This window comes from Cnephaeus nilssonii, assembly GCF_951640355.1.
Source record: "Cnephaeus nilssonii genome assembly, chromosome: 19".
Taxonomy (NCBI): Eukaryota; Metazoa; Chordata; class Mammalia; order Chiroptera; family Vespertilionidae; genus Cnephaeus; species Cnephaeus nilssonii.
The window spans coordinates 23,829,491-23,844,400 of record NC_137090.1 but is presented as its reverse complement, the minus strand read 5'-3'; the positions used below and the strand labels follow the sequence as shown (position 1 = coordinate 23,844,400).

Sequence of the window (14,910 nt, the reverse complement as noted above, 5' to 3'; positions counted from 1 at the left end):
TTTCAAATTAAAATCCAGAACCATGTTTTCTGTTGTCCCACCACTGTACAACTAAAGAAATTAGATCATGGGTACTAAAGCAATGTATAGTAAGAAATGAATTTCTATTAGTATAATAGAAAGTATCATTAGCTCAAAGTTCTGTATTAGTTCAAAGTTCTGTATTATGTAGAACAGCCACTTCCTTTTAAGGTATGTGAAAAGGCATCTTTTATTTCTTCTGGTATTGAATTTGCCTAGAAAAACAGAAGTTATCCAGGAAGGTGTGTATATGTGAGACTATTTCTTTTAATGTTAGAAATTTATAAATATACATGAAGATATATAAACTTAGAGCTCATAATCTAAATTTGATGAGACCACAAAGGGTCTTCTAATCAAGTCTTCTGATCTCAGGAAAGATTTCCTCCAAAATCTATCAAGATCCATAGTTGTATGTTGTATTTATGAAGATCATGAAGGTGAGAGTCTTAGGAGTGGTGAGGGTAGCATAAGGGGCTCTGGATGGTTCAAATTACAATTCTTAAGGTTTAGAGTTTAGACTAAAGCTGCATATTCAATATTATTCTAACCTCTTACCACTTATTGCTACTCGTTAGATATCTAATAGCTAATTGAGGCATTATTTTCTTTTTCTAGAGATTTATCCTGCAATAAAATAGAATTTATTGAAAGGAATGCCTTCGAGTCACTACCTTTTTTACAATACATGTAAGTTATAAATATAACTTCATTGTGTTTAGAAAATTGATAAAACATAATTGTAAACCTTTTTGTTATTTATTTTGAAATAAGATTAAAATTTTATTAGTAGAAAGCTACTAAAGTTATGTAGCAAATCCTATTTGTCTCTAGCATAGATTAGTGTGAGAATCTCTCACATTCTGAATGAACCATTCTATGGTTCTCAACCAGGGTGATTTTGCCCCAGGTGACACTTGGTAGTATCCAAAGAGAGTTTATGTTGTCAGAACTGTAGATTTGCTCCTGGCATCTAGTAGGTAGAGGCTAGAGTTGTTGTTTTACATACTACAAGGCACAGGACAGCCCCCCGTAATAAAAAATCATCAAGCCCAAAATGTCAATAGTGTTGAAGTTGTGTATCCCTACTCTAGAGAAAGATCAATTAATGAAAGTATTTTTTGAGCGCTTACTGTTCTGTATCTAATACACAACATGTATAAACATGAAAGCATAAACCATAAGCAAATATCTCTCACAGTGAGATTTATTTAGTGTACAGAGGTATTATTGTGGTTTTATCATATATAAATTAGAATCTCTGCTAAAAGATAAATGATCTGAAAGAATTTTTTTTTTCTCTCTTATTTTGCTTGTGTCTTTCTTTTGTAGAAATGTTGGTTGCAATTCAATCACAAAAGTGAACTTTGGAACATTTCAGGCCTCGCATGGAATGCAGTTTTTACACAAGTTGTAAGTGAAATAGAAGATGAACTCATGTAAAAAGCTATGTGTAAAAACATCATACACGGATTGGTTGGCTGGGTATGAGCTCAGTTTGAACTCTTTTGAAAAGTTTGGCTTAAGAGCCCTTCTTTTTCCCTTTCAAATGAGAAAACTAAGGTACAAAGAGGTCAAGAGACTTGTCTAACTCATATATGGCATGCTCTGCTTTCTCCAGAACTAACCTTTGGCATGTGCAATACAAGGCACTAAGCAGATAACATTCGCAGTATCACTGTCATGGGAATCCCAGTATTGCTTCTGCTCCGATATATGAATGGTCCTTGAAATTCCACTTCTGAATTTGACTTTGATTTCTGCTCATGTGCAAAGTTCCTAACTGCTCATGTGTATGCAACATAGAACTGGAAGAATTAAGTTTCACTCAGAGTTCTCCAGGGAGCAAAAGATATGGATGCTTCCTCCTGAGTCTCTTTTAAGTGGTAAAGCAGAAAGAATTCCTAAAAAGCTGCCACAGGGCACAGCTTTTCCCAATTAGAACATCATTTTTCAGAATCTATATACCCTGAAGTGAATCTTTGAAGTATGGGAAAATATGCTGATTATGTTAAGTTGTGGTGTGCAAAAGTATTCCAAGTGATGCTGGAACCAAGAAAATACATAGCTGTAGCCTCATTCCAATTTCTTTCCTGACTACTCCTCAGTATGAAGTATGGGTTTTATTCCCTTTCAGCTAGAAAATTCTTCTCTGTGGCACAAGCAAATCATAGTGAGTATGTTCAGTGGCCAGAAAAGGATTTTAGACTCAGGATGAATATTGTCTTCCAATCTTGTCTTTGGAAAAGACTGTCTTACTGTCTTGTGGTACAGAAGTCCAGTTTCACACAATTCATTTCAGGTTAGATGCGGGTGTTCAGGGTGTGCCTGGAGTTGGATTGACAGTTCCTGCAGATGTCCATCTGTAACGGCCTCCCCTCTTCCCTCGTTAATTTGATGATGCCTCACTTGGGGAAAGAACACTGACAGCCAGTTTTCCTTTGGTCAACGCATTACAGAGCATGCTCATTAGGTCCCTACACCAAGAGGTTTTGGTAGCATCAATACAATGTCGTAAACTCACCACCTTTACTAAGCATTGTGTAATACTGAGAGTCTCCTATAAGAATCTGAGTTTCACTATAGTTATGAAGGTAGTACAGGGGGAAATAACAAAAATTTGTGGAATCACAGTTGAAAAAAAATCATTCATTCCAAAACAGTGTCAGCATGTACTAAATGCTGGGGTACCAAGAAGAACTGGACAGGGACTTTATCCCCAAGAAACTTTATACTGGAAGGAGTAAGGTGAATGTTGATGGGAAAACATATGAGAGCCATGCCAGCATCTCTGCAACAGGTAACAAGATAGGAGGGAGACAAAATGGGGACTGGGGGATGTGTCAAAAGAAGATTTGTAACAGAGTAGGCTCCAATTTGTTTATCTTGAGTTTCTGGGTTCATCTTAAATGACAGAAAAGTTAATGAAAGGATCAGAGCTAGCTGGTGTTAGAAATAAGTTAATACCCCTATCAAGTGATTTGAATAGAGCTGTATTTCTAAAACTAACTCAGAGTACTTTCAAAAGGTTGTCAGAAAACCATAAGTGAGTGTTGGGCGCTGGGCTCCTTTGTTTTGGGCCAAATCTTATGGGCAAAACTAACTTGCTTCAGGAAACGTTTGCCATCATGAGATACAAATTAAATTGCATCTCTTCCCAAGTCATTTTATCATCTATATAATATATTGCCGGTGTTTTTATAAGTTGGAACAATATTTTCCCCTGCATTAAATAAGTTTGTAGTAAGTGTGAGGTGGATTTATCATGAATTGGATGAAGCTTAAGCTTCAGAGTCCTTCACCTGCATAAGTCCCTTCCACGTTCCAGCAAGTGGGAGGGGCTTAGCAATTTCCATATTCACAATTTTGCATATTTTTATTAGGATTTCCAAAAACAGATGAGGTTCAGGCTCCACAAAACCTTGATTCACCCCTGGGTTTCAGGTAATTATAATTCAGTAAGTTTATTGAGTGAAGTCTATGTTATTGACAAACACTGAATGAACAAGTTAACAGTGTGGTAAAGAATCCATTTTGGATCTGAAATCCACCTCAGAGACATGCCAAGAGTGTATTAATACAGTAACACTTTTTGAATGGTAGTCATAAGGCTATTTCTTTTGGATAGAATCAGGAATGAAATATATTATGGAAAACCAGCAGTGTTATACTATACTAAAAATGTTATACTATTTTTTTCTGACGTTAAAGTGATTCTCCTTCATTCACCTACACAGGTCCAAATTGATGGCTTATTTTATTTAAAAACACACACATTTTTATTGATTTCAGAGAGGAAGGGAAAGAGAGAGAGATAGAAACATCAATGATGAGAGAGAATCATTGATCGGCTGCCTCCTGCATGCGCCACAATGGAATCAAGCCCGCAGCTCAGGCATGTGCCCTTGACCGGAATTGAACCTGGGACCCTTCAGTCCGCAGGTTGACGCTCTATCCACTGAGCCAAACCAGCTAGGACTGGTGGCTCATTTTAAAAACTTCTTTTAGTTCACTTCATTTATTCTAAAAATACAAGCTCCATGATTTTAGAAAGCGAAGGACTCTACCATGTAGAAAGGCTATAGCTTACCAAGATGGAGCACATTCACATGATGCGTGTCTGTGTTTCATCAATATTGTGCTACGAACATAATCAGTAAGAGAAAAAGTAAAATCCAAGCCTTATACCTATTGAAATATTTCCCACACTGTTGAGAATATCAGTGAGGTATATTAGTCCACACTATGAAGGCGAATTGAGCTGTGGTCACATAGACACCCGAATGCTCCCCTGTTCAACTAGCATTGATTCGTTTCCTTTAGATAGTTGTGAGCATGCAAGACACTACATGTATTGTCATCAGGTTTTGGTAGGTACAGAAATCCTGGCAGCTCCTTTTTAGATTCCAGAAGGCATAAGCACTGAAGATAAAAATTACTATCCATTGGGATGATTTAGGGTGGTGGTTTTATTTGTAATGGTTCAAAAGTTTTGAGATTGTCATACCCAACAGCTACAATGAGACTTCTTCCAACTGCATCTTATTCTTCCCATCTGCATAGTAAAGTGTCTTCTTTCTCTCAAAAGCATACTAATTCTTCCTCTGCCCATAATGTTTCTTTGACACCTACCTTTATTAGGTGCTTATTATGTTTCAGGCACTATACTTAGTACTTTAATGACTATACAAATAAGATAGTGTGCCTAAAGCTCTTAGAATAGTGTGTGTACATGGTAAATGCTCATTACAAGTTAGCTCACACTATATCTCATTCTCATTTTCCCAACAATTCTTGTGAAGTAGATATTATCCCCATTGAAGCTTAAAGACATTGAATAACTTGCCTAGTTTCACACTGTTAATAAGAGGCAGAACCACTTATGAGTTTTGCAACTAATTTTCTATTCTTTTTATTTAGTTATTATGACTAATGCTACTATGGAAATTCACGTACAAGTGTTTGTATGGATATATACATATATATATATATATATATATATATATATATATATATATATATATATATATGGTTTTTATTGATTTCAGAGAGGAAGGGAAAGGGAGAAGGAGAGAAACATCACTGATGAGAGTGAATCATTGATTAGCTACCTCCTGCATGCCCCCAACTGGGGATCCAGCCCACACCCCGGGCGTGTGCCCTTAATCAGAATCAAACCTGGAACCCTTCAGTCCTCAGGTCGATGCTCTAACCACTGAGAAATCAGCAAGGGCTGGATATATGTTTTTAATTCTCTTGGGTGCATACACAGGAGTGAAATTCCTGGCTCATATAGCAACTCTATGTTTAGTTTTTTTGAGGAACTGCCCAACTGTCTCCCATAGTGGCTTCACTATTTCGCATTCTCACCAACAATGTCTAAGGATTCCAATTCCTCCATGTCATTGCCAGCATTCATTACTGTCTCTTTGCTTGGTTATAGCCATCTTAGTGAATGTAAAGTAGTATCTCATAGTGGCTTTGATTTATACTTCCCTAATGACTTAAGACATTGAGCATCTTTCCATGTGCTTATGGGCCATTATATCTCTTTTGGAGAAATGTCTTTAAATCTTTTGCCCATTTTAAAATTTGGTTATTTACTTTTTATTGAGTTGTAAGAGATCTTTATATATTCTGGATGTAGGAATTTATCAAATATATATTGAAAATATTTTCTCCCATTCTATGAGTTCTCTTCTCATTTTCTTGATAGTGTCTTTTGAGGCCAAGAAGTCTTCCATTTTTATAAAGTTATAATCTATTTTTCCTTTAGTTGTTTGTGCTTTTAGTATCATATCTAAGAAACTATTGGGCTAATATAAAAGCCATAGAGATTTACTCCTTGCTTTCTTCTAAGAGTTGTATAGTTTTAACTCTTACATTTAGGTATTGGATTCATTTTGAGTTAATTTTTGTATATGGTGTGAAGTATAGGCAGAATCCAACTTCATTATTTTGCATGTGGATATACAGTTGTCTCAGCCCCATTTGAAAAGATGATTCTTTGCACATTGAATTGTTTTGGCATCCTTGTTAAAAATAAATAGACAATACATGTGAGGGTTTCTTTCTGGACTGTCAATTTGGTCCATTGATTTATATGTCTAGCCTTATGCCAGTACCACACTGTGATTGTTGTAGCTTTGAATTGGGTTTTGAACCCAGGGCCTATGAGTCTTCCCACGTTGTTCTTTATCAAGATTGTTTTGGCTTTCTCTGTCCTTTGAATTGCCACATGATTTTAGAATTAGCTTGTAAATTTTTGAAAAGTCAGTTGGGATTTTGATAGGTGTTGCATTGAAACAATAGATTAATTTGGAGAGTAGAGCCATTTTAACAGTATCATCTTCTGATCCATGAACACAGCATATCTTTCCATTTACTTACATCTTAATTTCTTTAAGCAATGCTGTTTTAGTTTTCAGTATGAGTCATGAAGTTTGGTTGATTTTTTTACTAAGTATTCCATTCTTTTTCATGCATTATAGATGGAACTAGAGGCCCGTTCTGTACACGAATTCTTGCACTGGTGGGGTCCCTAGGCCTGGACTGCAGAATTGGGCCAAAACCGGCTCTGACCCCCTGAGGGGTCCCAGATTGCAAGAGGGCACGGGCCAGACCGAGGGACTCCACTGGTGCACAATGGGGGATGGGGAGAGACGCGGGAGGTTGGCCAGCTGGAGAGGGACCACCGGAGGGCTCCAGGGCATGTCAGGCCCATCTCAGTCCCAATCGGCTGGACCCCAGCAGCAAGCTAACCTACCAGTCGGAGCATCTGCCCGCTGGTGGTCAATGCATGTCATAGTGAATGGTTGAGTGGTCTTGGCATATCATTAGCATATTATGCTTTGATTGGTTGAATGGCCAACCAGTTGACTGGACACTTTGAATATTAGGCTTTTATTATATAGGATTATTTTCTTAATTTCAGTTTTGGATTACTCATTGCTCAATGTGTATAGAATTATAGCTAATTCTTTTCATATTGGTCTTGTATCCTGCAACCTTGCTGAACGTATTAGTGGTAATAGTCCTGTTTGTTTACTTAAAATATATTTTTATTGATTTCAGAGAAGAAGGGAGAGGGAGAAAGAGAGAAAAACATCAGTGATGAGAGAGAATTATTGATCTGCTGCCTCCTGCATGTCCCACACTGGAGATCAAGCCTGCAACCTGGGCATGTGCCTTGACCAGGAATTGGTTGATGCTCAACCACTGAACCACACCAGCCAGGCTAGTGGTAATAGTTTTTTATTTTTAGATTCCGGGGAATATGTTTCATGGTCTTCCAGTTTCCCGGGCATATGTTGGAGTACTTCAAAGTCTCTATGGACATCTCATTTCTCAGCTTTTCCTTTTAACTTTTTTTGTTAGCCTATTTTTTATATCAACTTTTAGCCTCAGCAGCTGCCATGTTAAAACATACACATGAAATGGTTTTCACAAAGTACCCTCTGAGGACAGAGGCTTTAGAGGCTAGGCAGCTCTCGGGTCAGAAACAAGCCTTTAAAGTGTGGTCTTCCAGGGAACCACCAGACAGGTAAACGACAGATCTTTGGGAATATGATTTCATTCCATTCTGCTTTCGGTGGGACTGGGGCTGTGGGCTGTTTTTCACAGTTACCCCAAAGATGGAGAACAAAGCTCTAGGATGAGTTAAAGCAACACAGATCACCGTTCTTACAGAAATCAATAATTTCTCTTGACTAAATGTTCCCTGGATTCCTCCAAGCCTGATGGTTAAATTTACAGAGTTTGAAAAAGTTGATTGGACCATTTTTTGCCAGTTGTTTTTTAGGAATGAATTTCTACGTGTCCTTACTCCACCATTCTCACTGATTTGCTTACAACATGGTTTTGAATTTCTGAAGTCTCAATGACTATAAGCTAGTTAAATATTTAATCATGGGCAATCATTCGCAAACAGGAATAAAAAGAAAAAATGTAATTCTCATAGAGGCTGTCCCAGATGGGTACATGAAATTTGAAAAGGTATTTCTATGTCTAGTGGTCTCAGAATTAAGGTTAAAGTAACAGCTATTTTTAATCCCTTTTCTTAATAGAGCTTAAACATGGGTTTTAAGGTCAGAACTGAGTTAAAATTCCAGCTCTGCTTTTCACTAGCTTGACAATCTAGGACAACTTATATAACCTCTCTGTGCCTCAGCTTCCTCATTTGTAAAACGGGGTAATAATATATATCAATAAAGTTATTGTGAGGATTAAATATGAAATGTTCATAACAGATGCTCAGCAGCCTAATAGATCTTAGCTGTGATAATAATCTTTATAATAGTTTGCAAAAATATTCTATTGACTTTTGAGTAGTTAACCTAAAGACAGATTTTCTTTTTGTTTTTTGTTTGTCTTGTTTTACTTGTATGTTTATAGAATTGAGAAGAACATTTATTTCAGCTTTGGGAATAAAAATGTGTGTCAATTAACAAATTTGTTCATTTTGTTGATATATAACCAAAATGTTACTTATTTATTAAACAAACATCTATTAAATGCCTAGTAAATGTCAGGCACTAACAGTCCAAGAAATTGGCAAGTAAACAAGTGATCTACATACAATATAACAAAGCCTGTAATACAAAAATACACATGGGAGTATGTGATAGGAGCATGCTTTCACCAGTTCCTCATAGATTTATCCTTTTTTTTTTTTTTTTTTTGGCTCCAAAACCAAGGAGTTAGACCTATTTTTCTCTTTAACTGGTGGTTTAAAATGGATTTTTAAAAATTTCTGGAGATGAAAGAAAAGCATCTTGAATTATGGAGGACACTAGAAATAGTATTTCCTGTTGAGCAGGAGCTTCCTATCAGCAGAGTCACTAACAGGGTTTTCTTTTTTTCTCTTTTTAAATGTATTTTTATTGATTTCAGAGAGGAAGGGAGAGGGAGAGATGGAAACATTAATGATGAGAGAGAATCATTGATTGGCTGCCTCTTGCACTCCCCATACTGGGGAATCAAACCCACAACCCTGGGATTGTGCCCTGACCTGGGAATTGAACTGTTACCTCATGGTTCATAGGTCAGCGCTCAACCAGAGTCTCACTGGTCGGGCATTAATAGCGTTTTCAATCTAAAAAGTTCTTTGGCATACTTTTTTATTTGCTATCCACTTTTCCCCCATTTATTTTACATGCTCTTCTCCATTTTATCATTTAGAGACCTGGGTAGTTCCCCAAAAAAGAATGCTTTAGGGATTCTTAAGGGTGATCCAAAGGTAAAGACAGAAAATTATTTTTTTAACCTTCAAGTTTTGTACCAACAAAATGAATATAAGCTTTCATGGCAGTTATTGAAAATAACTAGCGGACAGCTTTAATTCTATTGTATTTTGCAGAATTCTCAATCGTAATCCTCTGACAACTGTTCAAGATCCATATCTTTTTAATTTGCCAGCATTGAAATATCTGTAAGTATTGCAACAATTTCATGGCTCATGAGATGATTTTTGCTCTTTATTACTTTCATCAAAGATTAAATATTTTGCATTTTGATTAAAAAGTCATAATTTAAATTTTAACTGGGTTATTGAAAGTGACTAGTGGCACAGAAAATTTATTAAGAAAGACTGTACAAGGGCAAAACAGCCAGGAGAGGAAGGGAGGAAGGGGAGCAGGGTTGAAGAACACATTCAGACATGAAACATGTAGATGCATGTAGAAGTAACATGGATCTCAGGAGGAAAAGGAATAAGTTATAATATATATATATATATATATATATATATATATATATATATATATACACATACATATATATACATGTATATATATGTATATATATATTTAATATATATAATATATTTATTAAAAAGAATAATCAAGTGGTGGTTGCAATTGAGAAAGACAAATAGGATAATGGTAAAAATAACAAACACAGATTGTACTGTTCACCAAAGTAATTGATTTGATGATGCAAATAAATTTAAATTTCTTCAAGAAGAGCTCTCGGAAAATATCACCTATGGCAAATAAATTCTTGAGTTGGCTTGACAGAGAAGCCAGAATTGAAGTAACCCAATGTTGTTAAATGTCTTTTTAGATAGAGAATTTTTGTCTTTAGTTCATATCATGCATGTTTGGTCCTTCTCCTTCAGAGACATGGGAGCAACCCAAGTGTCACTTACAACAGTTGATAACATCCTCAAGATGACCCTTACACTAGAAAAACTGTAAGTTGGTTTTTCTTATATTTATTTTCACTTAGTTATTATTTTAGGTTTGCTTTATTATTTTTGTAAGTCAGGTTTATTGAGGTATAAATTTTATTAAGTAAAATTCACTCTTTTAACCCTGGCCAGTGTTTCTTAATAGTTAGAGCACTGGCCCCACACTGAAGGGTCTCAGGTTTAATTTCCAGTCCAGAGCATGTATCTGGGTTGCAGGTTTGATCCCTGGCCCTGGTTGGGTGCCTGCAGAAGGCAACCAATCAATGTGGTTTTCTCATATCAATGTTTCTCTCTCTCCCTCTCCCCTATCCCCACCTTCCCTCCCTTCCTCGGGTGAGGATTAACAAAAACAAAAACGAAAAAAAAGAATACTTTTAAAGTGTACAGTTAGTGAGTTTTGATCAATGTACCACCATCACATTAGAGATACAGAACCCTTTTGTCATCCCATAAAGGCTCCTCACTCCTCATGTTTCTTTGCAGTCAGTTCCTCCACCACCAGCCCCTGGTGAGCACCAATCTGATTTCTGTCCTCATAGCCTTGCCTTTTCCAAGATGTCTTATAAATGGAATAATGTAGAGTGTAGCCTTTTGTATTTGGCTTCTTTCATGTAGCATAACCCCCCCTTTTTAAAATACATTTATACATGTTGCTGCATCTATTAGTAGTTCTTTAGGTTTTATTGCTGCATAGTATTCCAATTGTGTGTATATACCAGTTTGTTTATGCAGTCATAAGTTAATGGACATTTGAGTTGTTTCTATAGTTTTGGTTATTAAGAATAAAGCTGCTAAAAACACCCACATGACTCAGCCGTGAGTAACTCAACGGTTGAGAGTCAACCTATGAATCAGGGGGTCATGGTTCAATTCCCAGTCAGGGCACATGTGTGGGCTGTGGGCTTGCAGGAGGTAGCTGGTCAATGGTTCTAGCTAAACTGTGTTCTAAAATGGTTGTACCATCTTGCCTTCCCACCAACAGTAGATGAGAGCTGCAATTGCTTCACATTTTCACCTGACCTTTATATTTGTATGTTTTTTAATTAGCCTTTCTAGTAGGAATGTATTTAGATTGCAGTGTGGTTTTAATTTACATTTCTCTAATAACTGATGGTGTGGAATGTCTATGTGAAAATATCTTTTTCAATGAAGTGTCTGTTCAAATCCATTTTTTTTAATGGAAAATGCTCATTTTATACTTTTTAATATATTTTATTGATTTTTTACAGAGAGGAAGAGAGAGGGATAGAGAGTTAGAAACATCGATGAGAGAGAAACATCAATCAGCTGCCTCCTGCACACTCCCTACTGGGTATGTGCCCGAAACCAAGGTACATGCCCTTGACCGGAATCGAACCTTGAGTCCGCAGGCCAAAGCTCTATCCACTGAGCCAAACCTATTAGGGCCAGATCCACTTTTTAATTGGATATTTATCTTATTGAGTTTTAAGAGTTTTATAATGTAAGTCCTTTCTGTAAGATATGTGTTTAGTAAACATCTTCTCCCAGGTTGTGACTGTGTTTGTTCTATTAAAAGTATCTCTGAAGATGAAAAGTTTTTAATTTTGATGAACTCTAATTCATCAAACTCTAATTCAGCAATTTTTTTCTTATTTGGTTTGTACTTTTCTGTTCTTATCTAAGAACTAGAAGCCCGATGCATGAAGATTTGTGCTAGAATGGGCTTTCCTATCCCTGGCTGCCGGCACTGCCTTTCCACTCTGGCCCAGCCCCTTTCTGCTCAGGCCATGGAGCCGCCTCTCAGGCCCGCCTTCCCACACTGCCCAGAGGCCCTGAGACACTGGGGGTGGGGCAGAACGCCTGCATTGTCGCCATTGTGACATTGCAAGGGTCCCACCCCTGTCACTTGGCACATGTGTATGCAAATTAACTGCCATCTTTGTTGATTTAATTTGCATATCACTCCTGATTGGCTGATGGTGTAGCAGAGGTACAGCCAATTTACATGTTTGTCTATTATTAGGTAAGATTTCTTGTGTAAGAACCCATTGTCTAATCCAAAATCACATAGATTTTCTCCTGTTTTCTTCCATATGTTGTCTAGTTATGTTTAGGTCTATGATCCATTTTGAGTAATTTTTATATGTGGTATAAAGTAAGGGTCAGGGGTTTTTTGTTTTGTTTTTTGTTTTAAAAAATATTTCTGCGAACCCTCATTGTGACAGTTTATTACAGAACTTATTGCATCTTAAATTGTGCTCCCCCTCCCAATATGGCAGGCTAATAGAAACTTGCTGTTACGCTAAGGATAATTGAGGATATTACATGAAATTAGTATAGGAAAGGGTTCTGCTATTACCAGTGTGCTCCAACTGCCTTTGACAGGCCAGCCTACAAATGACTGTCATCCGCACATTGTCGTATCTGTTGGTGATTGTCTAACCTCATCTTCCTCAGTTCTCCCACAGCATCTGCCACAGTCAATCCTTCCCTTGTCAGTTAGATGACTTTCTCTAGGATATTCAAAATTGTTGCTCTGTAGAACTACAATACTATTAATGCACTGAAGAAATTAAATTCCTTCACTATAATATTACATAAAAAAAGAGTTGACATTCCAGTTTTCCCAGTTGTCCACATCATTTACTTCTAACAACTTTTCGAGGTATAATTGACATATGATAATTTCTATTTATAAATATATATTGTGTTTATATACACTCATATATTTTTTGTAGAAATTTTATAGTTCTAGGTTTTACATTTAGATCTTTCAACCAACTTAAGTCCATTTCTGTATATGGTTTGGGTTGAAATTCCTTTTTTTTACATGGAGATATCCAATTGTCCCAGCACCGTTCGTTGAAAAGACTATTCTTTTTTCATTTTTTAGCTGGCATTATTCTATAAATAGTTTATCCCTTTTCTTTTTGAGTATCATTGTGAACTCATGGGCTCTTCTTTAAAATAATTACTTTATATTTTATTAACATTATTTGTTGTGGTTGGGAGAAAGAGATACATCTGAATTAAACTACAGATCAGTGTCACCCAGTTCTAATCCCTATCACCTTTATTCTAGGCATCCCATACCTACTGCCATTCTTACCCTTCTGTTGGGCACTTCTTTCCTCTTTTCTATTTATTTACAATATTCATGAGCAGCAAATGGCCAACTGATGACTACAAAACTCTTCAGGAGAGATGCCCCAACAATTCTCTTTGCCCAGCCCTGTGGTAGCCTTGGCCTACCTCTTCTACCTACTCAGGTAATTCCTTTGCCACTAATTCAATTCTTTTTGTTTCCACTTATAGGATCTTACCTAACCATTTGGCCTGCTGCCTCTGCAAATTTAAAAATATTATTGAGGCTGTCGCCAAGTCAATCAAACTGCATTGTGACAATATGTGTCTGGCAAAAACACATTGTGGTGAGTTTAAACTGCTCATAATAAACTTTTTAATTTTTATTTTGTTCTTATTTGTAATCAATAATGATAAGTTTGTAAGCAAATAAAGTAACTGCGTTATTTTTATTCATTTACTCAGAGTTCAACTCTAACATTTTAAGCACTACTCCTTGCTAAAAGTCAGATGAAGGGGAAGGGTATTAACAGTAATGGCGACATAGTGTGTGCTGTGCTCTCTGCTGGGTGCGTTACTTCCAAATGAGAACTTGTTCATTAGTGTGTCACAGTTGGTAAACTGTATGCATTAGGTTTTAATTACCATTTCCCTTGTAGGACAGATATAGATACATTTTTGTTTTTGCAAGTTTATGAAAAGAGTACAAATGGTGCTGTTTTATGTTTTATTTGGAAACAGAGGTTTTGGATCCATCACCAGAAGCTGCTACCCAGCCCTTCTAAGGCACGGGAGGCTCTTTATTCTTAGACTGTCAAATTCTGAACTGGCTCTGAAGCACAAGGTTTTCTGTCCACCAGACACTCGTGTGCTTTTAAGTATTTTTCTACACATTGGGTTTACTGGCAGCTATTTGATAACTTCCGAAGTGTACTTTCATGCCCAGATAACTTGAATATGGATTTCTGTCAGTGATCTGGAGCACACCATAAATAATACTGCTGTGCTACTTGCATGAAGTCAGTGTTGCTTACTTTTCAAAACAATGTTTTGACTAATTATATTACTCCCTTCTGCCCAACAGTGGGCACAAGAGGCATTTTAATCTCCTTTTCCAGGTGAGTAAAATCAAGAAAGAAAGGGCTAAGAGCTGTCACCTAGGGCCCAGTTCTCCAGGTCTCCAGGTCTCCAGCTCCTAGTTTTGGGCTCTCCGCAAGTCCATGCTCTTTCCCAAGACATTCCCTCCTTCTCTGACCCTTATCACCACCAGCAATACTTTTAATTCTTCTGAAAATTCTTGTGTACCACCTGACAATGGCACACTTGAGCTTCACACAAGCAGAAGCTTTGGATGGTTCCCCAAGTAAAGCTGAAAATATAAGAAATGACAAGAAAGGATAGCAAAGTAGGCATCTGACAAAAGTTATTTTTTCCCTTGTGTATTTTAGAACCCCAAGTATTATTCCATAGTTTATTGAACATTCCACAGTGGTACACAACCTTGCAAGTCTCTTAACGTACATCCCAGATGCCTGCCTAAATCTTAAGCACAGAGCGAGGGTAGACATGTTGTTTTTCTGTATAAAGCCTTCCGTTATGGGGCTGGCTTATGTGGAAGCAGGGCCCAAGTAAGGAACCAGTGGGTTAGTGGAGAA

At 36.9% G+C, this 14,910-nt stretch overlaps 1 long non-coding RNA gene across 1 annotated transcript; it reads left to right on the top strand.

The window, feature by feature from the left end:
* The first annotated feature begins 1,359 nt into the window (after nucleotides 1–1,359).
* On the top strand, nucleotides 1,360–13,600 carry LOC307114394. The gene is made up of 4 exons (XR_013815007.1): nucleotides 1,360–1,434; nucleotides 9,380–9,451; nucleotides 10,139–10,213; nucleotides 13,487–13,600. It is a non-coding gene; the product is annotated as an uncharacterized lncRNA (long non-coding RNA).
* The last annotated feature ends 1,310 nt before the right edge of the window (nucleotides 13,601–14,910 follow it).